At 43.7% G+C, this 16,913-nt stretch overlaps 1 protein-coding gene across 3 annotated transcripts in view; it reads left to right on the forward strand.

The window, feature by feature from the left end:
- LOC120021185 (rap guanine nucleotide exchange factor 1-like) overlaps positions 1–16,913 on the forward strand; it is a 109,921-nt gene that overhangs the window by 793 nt on the left and 92,215 nt on the right. The gene's annotated exons all lie outside the window — the stretch shown is intronic.

Consider the following 16,913-nt stretch of genomic DNA (forward strand, 5'->3'; position numbering starts at 1 on the left):
ACTTATTTGCAAGCTAAGTAACTCTATTTGACCTCCAGCTTTAACTGGGGTTGCAATCACATCGGACTAATGTCACACCCGTCCTCCCTGTGTTGTCAAATTGACTTTCCATTGTGCACGTGGCATATCTGCTTTGCAATGACATTTGTTGCAGCAGTGTCTGACAATATTTACAGTGTCCACGCTGTGATACAAAAGTTAAATGTGTGTAATATAAAGTGAAGGCATCCTTATCTATGAATATGGCGTTCAGTACAATGGGAGGCCTGACTACATCGCCTTGTGAAGGGAACTATCTCCGCTAGTAGCCCACCCTTCCAGCTGTCTTTCCGTTTCGCCTCTTGACCTGGGCGGTAATGCCTGCAGCTCACGGTTGCACACAATACACATTGGGCAGTGGTGGGAGTGTGTTGTCCACAGAGAGACGGCCCACCAAACAGACGTAAAGTTTCTTATGGCAGTAGCTGAGCCATTGGATTGTTGCAACCTGGTCTAAGATCATTTCGTATTATTCTGTACGTAAATCCAATAAATAATTTAGTATGTTTGGTATGGTTACTTAAGGCTGGGTGGGTATATAACACAAACATCTAGCAACCCAAAGGTAGCAGTTCGAATCTCATTATGGACAGCTGTAGCTTTTTAGCCACTTTAACTTCATACTACTTTTTAGCAACTACTTAGCATGTTAGCTAACCTTAACCCTTTAACATAACTCCTAAACTTTACCCCTAGCCTCGCTAATGTCAGCAAGCTAGCTAGCTAGAAGTCGTGACATTTACGTTTAGCAAATTCGTAACATCTAGTATGTTGTTCAAATTTGTAACATAATACAAATTGTAATTTGTAACATCATATTAAATGAGTGATGGACATCCACAAAATAACATACCGTTCGATGCAAAAAAATCATACTAAATGGAGCAACACAGATTTACGTACAGAATAATACTAAATGCTCTGAGATCAGGTTGATTGTCTGAGCTGCCTTGGATGTGTGCATATGTATGACAGAGTGATATGACATTAAAGGCTGCGTTTTGTCCACAAATAAAGATTCACACAATCCTGTCTCTGAGCTCTACAGACAATTCCTTTGACCTCATGGTTGGTTTTCGTGCTGACATGCACTGTCAACCTTATATAGACAGGTGTGTGCCTTTCCAAATCATATCCAATCAATTACATTTATCACAGGTGGACTCTCAAGCTTTAGAAACATCTCAAGGATGATCAATGGAAACAGGATGCACCTAAGCTCAGTTTTTAGTGTCATAGCAAAGGATCTAAATACTAATGTAAATTAGGTATTTCAGTTTTCTTTTTTTTTATAATACATTTGCAAAAGTTTCTAAACACCTGTTTTCACATTGTCATTGTGGGGTATTGTGTTTAGATTGATGAGAAAAAAACTACTTCATACACTTTAGAATAAGGTTGGGAAAAGTCAAGGGGTCTGAATACTTTCCGATTATAGTAGATGTTTTCTGCGCTATGAGAACGACTGAATGCCATGTGTGGCTGCCTGGCTGGTCCCTTGGGATTTGTCCGCCTGCGCATGTTTACCAGGTCACCTGTTCAGTGCTGTCTTTGCCGCTCTGTTCTATATGTGTCCATCAATTCCAGATCTGTCCCCCCAGGGCAGGGCAAACAGACACACTATGTTGGATGCAAGTAAGCTGGAAAGAGGGACTAGGCCCGGCGTGGGCGCCATGGAAACAAACTAAGCTGAGGCACACCAGTGGCACAAGGACTGGATGTGTAGCTACTGCAGGAGAGCTGGAGAAAAGCACATGTTTTGTTCCCCAGAGAGCGAGGGAATGAAGGAAAGATGAAAGGGTGTCTGTGTGGGCTGTAAGAGGAATCTTCAGAGCGCTTGGTCTTATGGTCAGGAAGAGATAATTTGTCCAATTCCTTGACACCGGGCAATACTTGAACTAAAGGGGGAGAGTGTATGCACATTACATTCGGAAAGTATTCAGACCCCTTGACTTTTTCCACATTTTGTTACGTTACAGGCTTATTCTAAAATGGATTACATATTATTATTTTAATCATCAATCTACACACAATACCCCATAATGACAAAGTGAAAACAGGTTTTTAGAAATGTTTGCAACTGTATTACAAATAAACAGATTCCTTATTTACATAAGTATTCAGACTAGATGTCGACCGATTGAATGTTAGCAGGCAATATTAACTAGGGAAATTGTGTCACTTCTCTTGCGTTCATTGCAAGCAGAGTCAGGGTATATGCAATAGTTTTGGCCGCCTGGCTCGTTGCGAACTATGTGAAGACCATTTCTTCCTAACAAAGACCATAATTAATTTGCCTGAATTGTACATAATTATGACATAACATTAAAGGTTGTGCAATGTAACAGCAATATTTAGACTTAGGGTTGCCACCCGTTCAATAAAATACGTAACGGTTCCGTATTTCACTGAAAGAATAAACGTTTTGTTTTCGAAATGATAGTTTCCGAATTTGACCATATTAATGACCAAAGGCTCATATTTCTGTGTTTATTATATAATTAAGTCTATGATTTGATAGAGCAGTCTGACTGAGCGGTGGTAGGCAGCAGCAAGCTCGTAAGCATTCATTCAAACAGAACTTTACTGCGTTTGCCAGCAGCTCTTAGCAATGCTTGAGGCACAGCGTTGTTTATGACTTCAAGCCTATCAACTCCCGAGATTAGGCTGGCAATACTAAAGTGCCTATAAGAACATCCTATAGTCAAAGGAATATGGTATAGAGAGAAATAGTATACGTGTCATAATTCCTATAATAACTACAACCTAAAACTTCTTAACTGGGAATATTGAAGAACTGGGAATATTGAACCACCAGCTTTCATATGTTCTCATGTTCTGAGCAAGGAACTTAAACGTTAGCTTTTTTACATGGCACATATTGCACTTTTACTTTCTTCTCCAACACTGTGTTTTTGCATTATTTAAACCAAATTGAACATGTTTCTTTATTTATTGGAGACTAAATAGATTTTATATATGTATTATATTAAGTTAAAGTCATTGTTCATTCAGTGTTGTTGTAATTGTCATTATTACAAATATATAAAAATCGGCCAATTTTAATCCGTATCAGCTTTTTTTGGTCCTCCAATAATCGGTATCGCCTGGTTCACCAACTACTTCTCTGATTGAGTTCAGTGTGTCAAATCAGAGGGCCTGACCCATTTAACTGGTCACCCCCCCCAAAGCCAATTCCTCCTTTGGCTGCCTTTCCTTCCAGTTCTCTGCTGCCAATGACTGGAACGAACTGCAAAAATCACAAGCTCTTATCTCCCTCACTAGCTTTAAGCACCAGCTGTCAGAGCAGCTCACAGATCACTGCATCTGTACATAGCCCATCTGTAAATAGCCCATCCAACTACCTCTTCCACATGCTGTATTTATTTATTTATCTTGCTCCTTTGCACCCCAGTATCTCTACTTGCACATTCATCTTCTGCAGATCTATCACTCCAGTGTTTAATTGTTATATTGTAATTGCTTCGCCACGATGGCCTATTTATTACCTTACATCCCTTATCTTACCTCATTTGCACACAATGTATATAGACTTTTTTTCTACTGTATTATTGACTGTGTGTTTTGTTTATTCCATGTGTAACTCTGTGTTGTTGTATGTGTCAAACTGCTTTGCTTTATCTTGGCCAGTTGTAAATGAGAACTTGTTCTCAACCAGCCTACCTGGTTAAATAAAGGTGAAATAAAATGAATAAATAAAAATAAATCAGTTGACCTCTATTTCAGACCCTTTGCTATGAGACTCGAAAATGAGCTCAGTTGCATCCTGTTTCCATTGATCATCCTTGATGATAATTGGATTCTACCTGTGATAAATTCAATTGATTGGACATGATTTGGAAAGGCACACACCTGTTTATATAAGGTCCAACAGTTGACAGTGCATGTCAGAGCAAAAAACCAAGCTATAAGGTTGAAGGAATTGTCTTGTAGAGCTCTGAGACCGGATTGCGTCAATGCACAGATCTGGGGAAGGGTACCAAAACATTTTTGTAACGTTGAAGGTCCCCAAGAACACTGTGACCTCCATCATTCTTAAATGGAAAAAGTTTAGAACCACCAAGACTCTTCCTAGAGCTGGCCGCCTGGCCAAACTGAGCAATCGGGGAGAAGGGCTTGGTCAGGGAGGTGAACAAGAACCCGATGGTGACTCTGACAGAGCTCCAGAGTTCCTCTGTGGAGATGGGAGAACCTTCTAGAAGGACAATCATCACTTACAGAGAGCTCCTTGACAAAAACTTCTCCAGAATGCTCAGGACCTCAGACTGGTGTAAAGGTTCACCTTCCAACAGGACAACAACCCTAAGCACACAGCCAAGACAATGCAGGAGTGGCTTCTGGACAAGTCTCAATGTCCAGCCAGAGCCCTGACTTGAACCCGATCGAGCATCTCTGGAGAGACCTGATAATAGCTGGGCAGCGACGCTCCCCATCCAACCTGACAGAGCTTGAGAGGATCTGAGTACTTGTGTTAATGGCATATTTTAGTTTTTCTAAATACATTTTTAAAGATTTCTGAAAACCTGTTTTTGCTTTGTCATTATGGGGTATTGTGTGTAGATTGATGAGGGGAAAATATGATTTAATCCGTTTTAAAGTAAGGCTGTAATGTCACAAAATATGGATAAGTCTAGGGGTTTGAATACTTTCCGAATGCACTGTAAATATGTTTACTGTTGCACTTTTGAATACAATCAATGTTCTGTTTTTCTAAATTTGTTTGTCCAATTCTAATCACCTATGTAAATGTCTTTGCAGTTGCGCTTTTGAATACAATTAACAATAGTTGTTTTAATTCTGTCTTGCCCACTCTCTAGTGATGCGTTCTACATCAAGGTAACAACTGATGACAATTAAGAATAAGACATTCATTTGCAGTAAAAACATATTTATTTTTCTGGTTCTCCCACATTATGTTTGGTGCTCCTTACTTTTTTAAATTAGGGGGGGGGGGGGGGGATTTAGAGCCCTGAGCACAAGTCTAAAATCCTGCTAGCGGTATGTGGCACCCGCAATGCCGCCCGCGGCAGAACATTTTCTACATTCGTGTTCGTTGATACACGCGTTTTAGTAGAGTCTGCTCCGTTTTTTGGGTGTGTTAACACATAGAGTAACAATTTAAAAAAAGGTTCTCTATTACAGTAAAATAATGTCTCGATGTGTTTCAGTGTCCATATGACTGATTCTGTTGGACCAAGCCTCAAATGCAAATAGCATGTTGAAACTGCTTGTTGTCAGAGGAAGACATTTCATTTCGTCTTTGTTATTGTGAGGGGGAGGGGCTTGGTGTCTGCTTGCGAGTGAAAGTGCACACAGCACTGAAGGAGATGAGACCAAAAAGACAAACGCTCATTTTTTAACAAGGCAAGGCAGTAAAAAAATAATAATCTTATTTACAGTGACGGGGAACAGTGGGTTAACTGCCTTGTTCAGGGGCAGAACAACATATTTTAAATTGTCAGCTCGGAGATTCGATCCAGCAACCTTTCGGTTACTGGCCCAACGCTCTAACCACTAGGCTACCTGCTGCCTCATAAAAACTGTAAAGAAAAACAAAAACTTGATTCTTGCGATACAGGCATTTGGAACATCACGTTATAACAAATTCGAATTACTTCGATATATATCGCCCGGTGATTGCTAAAGCCCCCTCTCCACTTTCTGAAGCCCCGTCTCTGCCCTTGCCTGCAAGTGTTGGGGTGTAGACCTGCTTGTCCGATCAATCCACTTGTCGAACCACCTATAGGCTACATTTTATTCTGAGCGTGCAGATTTTGCATTCTGCCTGCCTCGGGGGGATTACTTTAAGTGAAGTTCTGCTACACACCAACATTTTTTGAATGAATAAAAGTAGATGGGCCTACCCTACCGGTAGCTCAAAAGTTGGAGCCAATTTTGTAGACCAAGCTGCATTTCAAGGTGTACAGTTTCAACACAAACAATATGCATGAACAATATAGTAAATAAACTCAGCTATTTTTATTTCCCTATAACTGTCAACTACATTTATTTTCAGCAAACTTAACGTGTAATATTTGTATGAACATAAGATTCAACAACTGAGACATGAACTGAACAAGTTCCACAGACATGTGACTAACCAAAATAGAATAATGTGTCCCTGACAAAGGGGGGATCAAAATCAAAAGTAATAGTCAGTATCCGGTGTGGCCACCAGCTGCATTAAGTACTGCAGTGCATCTCCTCATGGACTGCACCAGATTGGCCAGTTCTTGCTGTGAGATGTTACCCCACTCTTCCACCAAGGCACCTGCAAGTTCCCAGACATTTCTGCGGGGCAATGGCCCTCGCCCTCACTCTCCGATCCAACAGTTCCCAGACGTGCTCAATGGGATTGAGATCCGGGCTCTTCGCTGGCCATGGCAAAACACTGACATTCCTGTCTTGCAGGAAATCACGCACAGAATGAGCAGTATGGCTGGTGTCAGTGTCATGCTGGAGGGTCATGTCAGGATGGGCCTGCAGGAAGGGTACCACATGAGGGAGGAGGATGTCTTCCCTGAAACGCACAGTGTTGAGTTTGCCTGCAATGACAACAAGCTCAGTCCGGTGATGCTGTGACACACACCGCCCCAGACCATGATGGACCCTCCCTCCAAATCGATCCCGCTCCAGAGGCGGCCTCTGTGTAACGCTCATTCCTTCGACGATAAATGCAAATCTGACCATCACCCTTGGTGACCATCACCCATCACCCTTTGGTGACAAAACCGCGACTCGTAAGGGAAGAGCACTCTTTGCCAGTCCTGTCTGGTCCAGCGACGGTGGGTTTGTGCCCATAGGTGACTTTGTTGCCGGTCTTACAATAGGCCTACAAGCCCTCAGTCCAGCTTCTCTCAGCCTATTGCGTACAGTCTGAGCACTGACGGAGGGATTGTGCGTTCCTGGTGTAACTCGGGCAGTTGTTGCCATCCTGTACTTGTCCCGCAGGTGTGATGTTCGGATGTACCGATCCTGTGCAGGTGTTGTTACACGTGGTCTGCCACTGCGAGGACGATCAGCTGTCCGTCCTGTCTCCCTGTAGCGCTGTCTTAGGCGTCTCACAGTACGGACATCGCAATTTATTGCCCTGGCCACATCTGCAGTCCTCATGCCTCCTTGCAGCATACCTAAGGCACGTTCACGCAGATGAGCAGGGACCATGGGCATCTGTCTTTTGGTGTTTTTCAGAGTCAGTAGAAAGGCATCTTTAGTGTCCTAAGTTTTCATAACTGTGACCGTAATTGCCTTCCGTTTGTAAGCTGTTAATGTCTTAACGACTGTTCCACAGGTGCATGTTCATTAATTGTTTATGGTTCATTGAACAAGCATAGGAAACAGTGTTTTAAACCCTTTACAATGAAGATCTGTGAAGTTATTTGGATTTTTACGAATTATCTTTGAAAGACAGGGTCCTGAAAAAGGGATGTTTCTTTTTTGCTGAGTTTATGATAGAATATTACGAAAGTGCACACACTCACAGACACATACTAAGCGTTGAGGATTGATCATGCAGATAAGGCCATCGAGGAGCCAGATTTTAGACATTGCGTATAATTTAACAGTTCACGTCATGCTGTTTGTATAAATAATTGACTGTTATCTCGCAGTTATTTATCCCGGGAAACGGGTGTGGGTTTGGGCGGGAAATCTCGTTAACCCGGTTTCCGCTTTTAAACACGCGTGTGTGTATGTGTGTGTGTGTGTGCTGCTTGTCTTATTACTCAGAAGAAAATAGGTTCCTCAAGGCTGTTTTGAAGTGCGTTTGATTAATGGGAATCCATTTTACTACTACACGCAGTGTGTTTGCCTGTTAAATTGTCCTTTTTGTGCCTGTAAATGTTTGTTGCTTTGACAGTTGTTCTTGAGGCTATATTTTTAGTTTATGGAATCTCAACATAACTTCTATCCCTGGGGGAGGGGGAACTGTGTAAATGGGCCAGCAAGGGAGTACTTTTAACTGTAGGAACAGCAGCGATACAATTCTGACACATCGAATGTAGCTTTAAGTATTCGGTTTCGTGTTGTCTTGGTACAAAATTCAACTTTGGAGGGATTTAGGAAGTATCTCTCATAGGCAGGGACAGATATTTTCCCTTTATATAGAAACACTTTGGATTCAATACAACTTTATTTGCCCTCTCTGGGGCAATTAAGAAAGGCACATTGGGTAACATCAACATCCTCCACAGTAAACAGACTGTCTGACTGACTGTTTTGGGTCCTGCTGCTTGGGCTGAGCTATTCATATGACTCTATCTAGGAGTATGATGATGTTTTGAGGCTATTTCCCCACATAGAGATAGCTGATGTACGTGGGCAGTGGTGGTATGTCATGTCACTGTTAGTAATAGTGTCAGTGTAGAAACACAGGCTTTATAATTAGCTCAGTGACTTCTGTCTGACCGGACAGAGCCAACGGAGCAGCTGGCCACAGCGTAACTGATCCATCCATTTCCTTATTTTAGCCCCTCTGCCTGCCCTACCCCTAGCTTTGTGTGCATGCATGCATGCACACGCCTTACAGGCCAGACCACAAGTCGTCTGGATGAGCAGGGAGCACAGCGGCACTGGCGGCATAAAAAATAAATATATTTAGCCTCTGCTGCACTGTATAGACTAGAGATAGTCTCCCTTCTCCAGTGTGCTACAAACAAACGAACGATACAAAGTACCGTAATTTCTGGACTATTAAGCGCACCTGAATATAAGCCGCACCCACTGAATTTAAAAAAAAATATGTATTTTGTACATAAATAAGCCGCACATGTCTATAAGCCGCAGGTGCCTACCGGTACATTGAAACAAATGAACTTTACACAGCCTTTAAAGGAAAATAAATAGGCTTTAACGAAACACGGCTTGTAACAAAAATGTAAAAAAAATAGCAGTAAACAGTAGCCTACCAAGAAAGTCATTGGTCACTATCTTCCTCCTGTGCACTGAAACCACTGAAGTCATCTCCTTTGGTGTCGGAGTTGAATAGCCTCAGAATTGCTTCATCCGATGTTGGATCGTTTTCATTGTCGCTCTCGTCACTTTCATCCAGAGGCAAATTCCCCACTGAGCTCATGCTGCCCTCTTCAATACGCAGCAGTCCAGCCTTTCGAAACCCGTTGATGATAGTGGATTTTTTTATTTTTTTTGACAATGCTCCACGCTGTCAGGACCCACTGGCAGACTTGACCATAAGTTGCTCTTCGCATGCGGCCCGTTTTAGTGAAGGATTTCTCCCCACTTGTCATCCAAGCCTCATTTTCTAGTTCGGGCCATCTGCTTTTCTTTCCTCTGAAAGCTTTTGTTGTCTTTTTGCACTGAGTCAGTTTCTCACGCTGCTGTTTCCAACGTCTTATCATCGACTCATTAAGGCCAAGCTCCCGTGCAGCAGCTCTATTTCCTTTTCCAACAGCCAGATCGATCGCTTTCAAATTGAAAGCTGCATCATATGCATTTCTCCGTGTCTTTGCCATGATGAGGGTGACAAAATGACTACCGTAATCAGAATGATGGGAAGTTTGAGCGCGCTCGATTTACGTCATATTATGTGACGGTGCTCAGTTTTTTGGCGGCATGAATCTTGTGAAAGCGGGAAAAATCCATAAATTAGCCGCGTCATTGTATAAGCCGCAAGGTTCAAAGCGTGGGAAAAAGTAGCGGCTTATAGTCCGGAAATTACGGTAGCTTTGATTGTGACAACAGGGTGTCTCACAGGGCTCATAAGGTTTTGGTGACTGAAAGAGTGCTCAGCCGTGGTGCTGCAATTTAGAGTATTTTAGCGGTCCCTTGGAATGAGAGACTTGCACTTACTCTGTAGAGCTTTAGATGTGCTTTAATTGTGTTTGGGAGCGCACACGTGTGTGGGGGGGAGCCAGAGAGGGCGGAAACCGACTGGAGGCTTGGTTGGAATGGAGTTACTGAGTACTGTCCTATCTGGAGGAACCAAGGATGGGATAAACACGTAGATGGAGGAGAGCAATGCAGAGCTGAATACTACATTGGAGGAACGCAATCTTCTTCCAACAGAAGATTTTCATGGTCAGAGTGCTTTACAGTAGCTACTGAGGACACTGTTGCACTTTTGGCATCAGTTGGGGAGCCCAGTAAAAATTGTGCTAGGAGTTGCAACCCTGTACTCTTTTATGAAACCCCTCTTGTACAGATCATTTTAGCACTGAAGTGATTCTCTCAGGGGTTGTGCAGCCTCCACCCCGGTTCCAATGAATTCCGGGTTATCTGTGGTGTTCGGTCATTTGATGCAGTAGGACCAAGTGATTTGATTCCTGTACTTACATCATGGATCCGACCTCCGACCCCTTAGGTCTAAATGCCAATCAATATTCAATTAATCCTTCTCTGGATGTCACTGATTCAGACAGTCATGGACTAGCTTCCCTTGATGACTGGCCTGGACTTGTTTGCTAAGAACCTCTGCTAAAGGAGACTGGAGTATGTTACTCCTGTAGCCTATTTCTCAATACTTATACGGGATTTTTCTTCAACCTCTCGTGAGTCAGGGAAAGTTTTGAGCCAGCTCATCGTTAAGGATATTCTATTTCTATGATCTTTCTGCCCATGTTTTGTGGTCGAAGGACGGCATGAGTGACTAACATGGACACACGTAGACTCTGAATTGGCCAATCTTCTGTCTACTTGACGTGTGGAGTTCATCATAGCAGCAGCTTGACTGTCAACAACAGTTGTGAAATGACTTCTACTCTGTGAATTTGTTGGTGATCATTATCTAGGTAGCCTAGCTTACATTCCCCTGAGCTGACTGTAAACAGTGGTTGGACAGTAACTCAAGGTTGAGTCAAATTGGACAACCTGGACCAAGTGTCTGAACGGAGGACTGCAGGACTCCTAGATAGGAAACACAAGCTGGAGGAGCCAAGGTGTTTCTGAAGATGCAGATTCTTTACATGGAGAACTAGATGAGGAACAATCAGGTAGTTTAAAACCAACACACACCTGGTCACATCAACAGTAATTGCACGACTATGGGAATGTATAGCTGAATGTTATTTCAGCTTCAAATGTTTGGCTGCGCTGATCACAAAACAAACTCTGACTGATCGTGTTTCATATTGAAGCATTTCTCTTTACAGTGGTCGTTGGTTGACCAGTTTTATTTGACCTGATCTGTTGATTAGATGAAGACCAATGGAAGTATTTGTCAGTTTGTTTCACTCTTGCACCTCAGTAGGCCTAGTTTTTTTTTTTCTTGCGCTAAATGCATCCACACTTGTATTTGTTCTTCTTTTGGGATGGATGGAAAAACCTCTTATTTTCTTCTCAAAGTCAAGCCATTCAAAGCCATCCTGTTTTTAGAGCTTTTATGTAAAGAAAAATAGAAGTGCTGGCAGGAATGAAGCACCAGGGACATTCCTCCCTGGGATTTTTGTGTATTGTGGCATTTGTAAAGGTGCTCATTTGCTGTACTGCAGTTTAGGGTGGACCCAGCCAGCCAGAGGAGTACACTAGCAACAGCTCTCCACAGTCTGGCCTGTGCAGAGTAGACTGCATGGGCCTGGGCTCTCAACCCTGAGTCGTCTCACTGTTTCATCCATCTGATCCATCTCGTTACATCCACCAGCTTCAGATGGATTGAAAACAGTAGTAGCCTCAATTAGGAAATGTGTTTGCATACTTATTACAACTGACCAACTGAAAAGATGGCGCCGAAGAACATGGCTGATGTTTTCTCCCAAACAATTGTTCAATTTTGTTAGTTTTTTTGCATTTTGTGTAACTTATTTTTTTACTTATTGTGTACATAATGTTGCTGCTATCGTCTCTTATCACCGAAAATAACTTCTGGACATCAGAAAAGAGATTACTCACCGCGGACTGGAAAAAACGTTTTCCTTGAACGAGTTTGACGAGGATATCCTGCTTTCACTGGAACAGGCACAGATCCACGCCTTTTGCATGAAGAAAAGACGCCGGGAAAGGGGTCGCAGATCGGGGATCCTTCTGAGAATCCGGAGGCGAGTAAGCAAACTCCCAATGCCTTCCGTTGTCCTTGCTAACGTGCAATCGTTGGAAAATAAAATTCATGACCTACTATTAAGAGTATCCTACCAACGGGACATAAGATATTACAGTTAATGTTTCACCGAGATGTGGCTGAACGAAGAAACTGACAATCTAGAGCTGCTTGGATTTTCCATTCCACCAGCAGAACAGAAGCTACCGCTGGCAAGACAAGGGGTGTGTCTGTGTCTTTTTGTCAATAACAGCTGGTGCGCGATGTCTAATATTAAAGTCTCGAGGTATTGCTCGCCTGATGTAGAGTACCTTATGATAAGCTGTCGACCACACTATCTACGAAGAGTTCTCATTTGTATTACTCATAGCCGTCTATTTAATACCACAAAGTGAAGCTGGCACTAAGACCGCTCTCAACCAACTCTATAAGGCCATAAGTAAAGAAGAAAATGCTCACCCAGAAGCGGCGCTCCTAGTGGCCTGGGACTTTAATGTAGGCAAACTTAAATCAGTTTTACCAAATTAACAGCCTGTCACATGTGCAACCAGGGGGGGGGGGGATCCTAGACCACATTTACTCCACACACGGAGATGCATACAAAGCTCTCCCCCGCCCTCCTTTTCTCCAATTCTATCCTCCTGATTCCCACTTACAAGCAAAAACTAAAGCCGGAAGTACCAGTGACTCGCTCAATACGGAAGTGGTCAGATGACGCGAATGCTACACTACTGGACTGTTTTGCTAGCACAGACTGGAATATGTTCCGGGATTCATCCAATGGCATTGAGGAATACACCACCTCAGTCATCGGCTTCATCAATAAGTGCATTGATGATGTGACTGTACATACATATCCCAACCAGAAGCCATGGATTACAGGCAACATCCGCATCGAGCTAAAGGCTAGAGCGAGCCGCTTTCAAGGAGTGGGAGACTAATCCAGACACTTAGAAGAAATCCCGCTATGCCCTCAGACGAACCATCAAACAAGCAAAGCGTCAATACAGGATTAAGATTGAATCCTACTACACCAGCTCTGACAGTCGTCGGACGTGGCAGGGCTTGAAAACTATTAGACTACAAAGGGAAACCCAGACGAGAGCCCACCAGACGAGCTAAATGCTTTTTATGCTTGCTTCGAGGCAAGCAACACTGAAGCATGCACGAGAGCACCAGCTGTTCTGGATGACTGTGATATAACGATCTCGGTAGCCGATGTGAACAGAACCGAACAGGTCAACATTCACAAAGACGCTGGGCCAGACGGATTACCAAGATGTGTACTCAAAGCATGCGCGGACCAACTGGCAAGTGTCTTCACTGACATTTTCAACCTCTCCCTGTCCGGGTCTGTAATACCTACATGTTTCAAGCAAACCACCATAGTCCCTGTGCCCAAGGAAGCGAAGGTAACCTGCCTAAATGATTACCGCCCCGTGAGACTTTCGTCGGTAGCCATGAAGTGCTTTGAAAGGCTGGTCATGGCTCACATCAACAGCATCCTCCCGGACACCCTAGACCCACTCCAATTTGCATACCGCCCCAACAGATCCACAGATGACGCAATCTCAATCGCACTCCACACTGCCCTTTCTCACCTGGATAAAAGGAACACCTATGTGAGAATGCTGTTCATTGATTACAGCTCAGCATTCAACACCATAGTGCCCACGAAGCTCATTACTGAGCTAAGGACTCTGGGACTAAACACCTCCCTCTGCAACTGGATCCTGGACTTCCTGACGGACCGCCCCCAGGTGGTAAGAGTAGGCAACAACGTGTCTGTCATGCTGATCCTTAACACTGGGGCCCCACAGGGGTGTGTACTTTGTTCCCTCCTGTATTCCCTGTTCACCCACGACTGCCAAACGACGACTCCAACACCATCATTAAGTTTGCTGACGACACAACAGTGGTAGTCCTGATCACCGACAACGATGAGACGGCCTATAGGGAGGTGGTCAGAGAATTGGCAGTGTGGTGCCATGACAACAACCTCTCCCTCAATGTGAGCAAGACAAAGGAGCTGATCGTGGACCACAGGAAAAGGCGGGCTGAACAGGTCCCCATTAACATCGACAGGGCTGTAGTGGAGTGGGTCGAGAGTTTCAAGTTCCTTGGTGTCCACATCACCAACGAACTATCATGGTCCAGAAACACCAAGACAGTCGTGATGAGGGCACGAGACTCAGGAGACTGAAAAGATTTGGCATGGGCCTCAGATCCTCAGAGTTATACAGCTGCACCATCAAGAGCATCCTGACCGGTTGCATCACCGCCTGGTATGGCAACTGCTCGGCACTACAGAGGGTAGTGCAAATGGCCTAGTACATCGCTGTGGCCAAGCTTCCTGCCATCCAGGACCTATATAATAGGTGGTGTCAGAGGAAAGCCCATAAAATTGTCAGAGATTCCAGTCACCCAAGTTATAGACTTTTCTCTGCTACCACCCGGCAAGTGGTACCGGAGCGCCAAGTCTAGGACCAAAAGGCTCCTTAACAGCTTCTACACCCAAGCCATTAGACTTCTGAACAATTCATAAAAATCGCCACCGGACAATTTACATTGACCCCCCCCCCTCTTGTACACTGCAACTACTCGCTGTTTGTTTGTTACCTATGCATAGTCACTTCGCCCCAACCTACATGTAGAAATTACCTCAACTAGCCTGTACCCCTGCACACTGACTCGGTATTACTTTTTATTTTAGTCTACTTGGTAAATATTTTCTTCTTGAACTGCGCTGTTGGTTAAGGGCTTGTAAGTAAGCATTTCACGGTAAAGTCTACACTTGTTGTATTCGGCGCATGTGGCAAATAAAGTTTGATTTGAAAACGTGCTGTATATTTAGTTTCTTATCTCTATTCTCTCCTCGTTTGTCCTTCAAGCATCCACGTGGGTTTGTATCTTCCTGATATCCAATAAGGAGGGGACTTGCAGCGCATGGAGCGTCTCAAATAGAACGAAGTTCTATTTTAGCTCTTCACTACGTAGATGTTCGTGCAATGTGGCCGGTGAGGTTTGCATGTTAGTCTTAAACTTTGGTCAGGATATTCAATTGTAGAAAATAACTGAAAAACATTGATTCCACTTATTCTAGGTCAGTTTTGTTTCAAACTAGTCAGTGGCCTTGATTGTCTGTGCCATGTGAAAAGTAGCGGCAACATTTACTTGCAATATTTAGCATTAGCCTCGTTAGCCGTGTTCATTTGTGACTTCGTAATAACTGCCTCTTTGGCTCAGCCTGTTAGCAGTGTGTGAACCGAGATACCCTGGTGTGCTGCTAGCTTCGCATAGAGAGAGAGGCTCCATAATTGAGGTGGTTGAGTCCATCATTGTTTAATTACACAGCGCAAGAGTGGGGTAATGCCTTGTTTTTGTGTGTGTGTGAGAGAGTCCACCGTGGCCTGTTCAGTCACCTCAGCTGAGCAGTGTGTGTGAGTAATAGACTCTGTGTCCGACAAGCAGCAGACTTGTGAGATCTAAAGACCAGCTAGCTATAGTGGTTAGACACTGCAACCACAGCTGAGCCATGCGGCAGTGGAGGCAGTCCCTGCCTAAAAATGTCATGCTGATATGTCATGTCCACTTATTTGCTTCGTGTCACGACAGAACCAACTCTTGACCTTCTCCAACACAAATGCACACTCTGGATATTGGGTAATCAATAATATACTTAATATGGATGCATCACAGAAAAACACACTGTGCCTGTCCTGCAGCAGTCTGTGTATGTAATGTGGACTCAACCTCTGCTGTGTTGTGTAATATTATGTTTCTGTAGCCTCAGCAGAGCAGGGCAGCATAAATGGCAGCAGCCCAGGCTGACTAGGGGATGGGACGAGGCATGTGGGGAATGTGGAACTCCAGGGCTCCCTTTTTAGGTGTGTGTGTGAGAGAGAGAGAGGGGGCTGGGAAACGGGCGGGGCAGAGCTGTATCAAAAGACAGAATGGAGGGGTATTTGAAAGAAGGGGGATATTCCTTCACTCCATGGCAGCTGAGTATCACATATCACATGACCATTTTCCCATCTCTGAACCCAGTTGAAATAGGAAGCAGGGGGGGGGGGGTGTGTGATACCTCATTCCCTCTCTTCCCAACCCCATGGCAGGGTTTTCCCTCTCACCAATCCCTTAGACATCTGACTCAAAACCGTGATCCGAACCATGAGTTTTGTGATCTGTTGCACCACTAATAGTTACATATCTGGATATTATTTTGACAATATCGCAATATTTCTGCGTATTGGCACCAAAGCATCGTGATAATATCGTATCGTGAGGTCCATGACAATTCCCAGCCCTGCTATCCAAACCGTATCTTTCGTCATGATTCGCCCAGTTGCATTCGATTTAACGCTATTGCCCCCCCCCCCCGTCCAATAGGATGAAATTGGACAAATGATGGTGAAATATACTGTCGTTGAAAGCCTGGGTAGAGGCTAAGTGCAGGCAAGTCTTTTCTAATATTCCTTTCTGGTGGAGACTCAGCATGGAGCAGGTTTGTGTGTGTGTGGCGCGCTGTGATGGAGCAGTGATTGTCTATTGAGAAACGGTCTTACCATAGTGACGTCATGGGCGAGATAGAAGCATTCTACTGTCTTCAGAACTGGATCATTTCTTTATTTGCCTCGTAAAATTATAGAAAAAGAAATAATTGTTTGTTCTATCATAAAGCTGTGATTTTGAGAATAGCTTAGGCTATAGACTTTTGTTCTTGTTATTTTTGAAAGACCCAGCTTTAGGACAGCACCTTCGTAGGCTAGAATATTTGGGAAATAAGCTATTGTTCATAACTTTTATGATATGTTATTGGCCTTTGGTTTTCAACCTCGCTCGGAGGGATTTTCCCGGCCTGTATGGG

The sequence above is a fragment of the Salvelinus namaycush genome, chromosome 26 (genome assembly GCF_016432855.1).
Source record: "Salvelinus namaycush isolate Seneca chromosome 26, SaNama_1.0, whole genome shotgun sequence".
In the NCBI taxonomy this organism is placed as follows: domain Eukaryota; kingdom Metazoa; phylum Chordata; class Actinopteri; order Salmoniformes; family Salmonidae; genus Salvelinus; species Salvelinus namaycush.